This window comes from Leptinotarsa decemlineata, unplaced genomic scaffold, assembly GCF_025532065.1.
Source record: "Leptinotarsa decemlineata unplaced genomic scaffold, Ldec_3_MD MMD2_tig00001719_RagTag_RagTag, whole genome shotgun sequence".
NCBI lineage: Eukaryota > Metazoa > Arthropoda > Insecta > Coleoptera > Chrysomelidae > Leptinotarsa > Leptinotarsa decemlineata.
The window spans coordinates 6877782-6879837 of NW_027412569.1; the positions used below are offsets into that span (position 1 = coordinate 6877782).

The 2056-nt window shown below is 33.8% G+C and overlaps 1 non-coding gene across 1 annotated transcript; it reads left to right on the forward strand.

The window, feature by feature from the left end:
- The first annotated feature begins 400 nt into the window (after window positions 1-400).
- Window positions 401-482, forward strand: TRNAS-GCU (transfer RNA serine (anticodon GCU)). The gene has a single exon. It is a non-coding gene; the product is annotated as a tRNA-Ser (tRNA).
- Window positions 483-2056: the final 1574 nt, after the last annotated feature.

The window sequence follows — 2056 nt, forward strand, 5'->3', positions numbered from 1 at the left end:
GCTATTCGTCACAATTTGAATAAAAACATTCTTGGCAGGTCAATTGGTCTAAGAGGACCAGTGGAGTGTCCTGCAAGATAACCTGATTTAAGTCTATTCCATTTCTAGTGGAGTCGCTCAAGGATTACAATTTATAAAAAACTCAATCAGCAGCAGTTCAACGTCTTAAGATTATACATTTGTATTTATTTCATTATCCAAGACAACTTTGAACAAACTGAATTATTTTTGTAATTGAACCAGGAAGACATTATTTCAATCACATAATGAAGTGAAAATTGGTAAGTAGGTGAATTTTGAAAAAGCAACTATTTTTATCGGCCTATGCTTCATACCATTTTAACTGTGCTATTTTTTTATTAGCGGTTCGATATCACAACCTTAGTATCTGGTTAACACAGACGAGGTGGCCGAGTGGTTAAGGCGTTGGACTGCTAATCCAATGGGCTCTGCCCGCGTGGGTTCGAATCCCATCCTCGTCGTTATCTTTTTTTCTATTTCATTTTTTAGTATTCAATTCAGTCTGATATTATAATGGTGATTCTTCACCTATCCACCTCGGAATTGGAATGTCCTTCATAATCGTTAGAATATTCAAATGAACATTTTTCTAAGAATTGGAATACTGATATTTATTGAAATAGTTGTCGCAGTTATTTAAATTAGTAATTCAGTTAGAAGATTCAGATATAGGTATTGATGTTTTTTGTTTGAAACAATCCACTTTGAATGAACTTCTGCGAAAGTGAGATAAATAAAAATTAATTCAGTGAACACAACTTTTAGGCTAGGAAATGTTGACCGTCGTGAGTTTGACTAGTTATTTCAACGTTATTATTATTTTCGACACTGATAATTGAAATCTTCAGGAGCGAATACTTCCAATTTAGGTTATAACGTTTCCTTTAAATTTTATATGCCACGATGGATACAGCCAGCTCTAGCATGCGGAGGCAAGGGCGTGGATCTTTAGGACAAAAGCTATTTGGCTTTTAGGAAGTTCAAATGGGTGGTATCGAAAAGAATAAGATATAGAGATCTCACTAGGGTGCTATCTACAGCAAATAACTGTTATTTAATCCTTTTCTATACCAGTCTCTGTAGATAAACTCTATCTCCAAATAATGAATAACAGCAATAAATATTTTCAAAAATTCAATGAACTGAATTAGCAACGTTGTGCAATAATATAAACGCTGGTTCCTTGGTCAAAAGAATAACTAGTTACAGTACCTCACCTTCAGTCGAATGCATTTAACCTTAGAGTAGTAATCTCGTTAATACAGTTGTTATAGATTCTACAATGACCCAAGGTTGACTCAGCTACAGTAGAATAGAATTGACTCGTCCTCTCCACAGTTGGCAGTCCAGTAGTCCATCCACCTATCCTGTGCTTAATTCAGCCAGTAAATGTGTTACCACAAAAATATTTCCCGTCAGGCGATCTTCAAACAAATATAAATTTATCCAGAAGATAAATTTATCTTTTCAATAAATTTACTTGTGCAGCAAGTTGAGTTGTCTCCTTGATAATTATCTGATTCGCAAATTCCTACCCAAGGAATTTTCAGACTCAATTACTTTTACTATTTCCAGTTAATTAATTTACTTTAGTAAATTTTCTTTTATAAATTTATTTATCTAAATTTCTCCATCTGAATTTACTTATTCATCAATAAATTTATTTATCTGAATTTTTTTATTCTCCAATAAATCTATTCATCTGAATTATCTGGCAGAACTTAAACATTGGTCGAAACTATGAATATATGATTATTTGCAGAAAAAACTTTATAAATAATCGATACGTCGTTCTCTGATAAACGCCAGAAACAGAAAGGGAAGAATATAACACTCAATTATTGATTTTTGACATTACTTCAGATTTCGTTCAAGGTTGAACAGGTGTTGCCACTCATTTCATTCCAGTTACGAATGTCAACAGCAAGCTGATCAGTGATCAAGCGCAAGACTATCTTTTCTGGTTTACTGGGTTTATCTCTGAGCGATCAGAGATAAACCTGCACCTCTGAATAAGAGTCTGCAACTCGCGCCA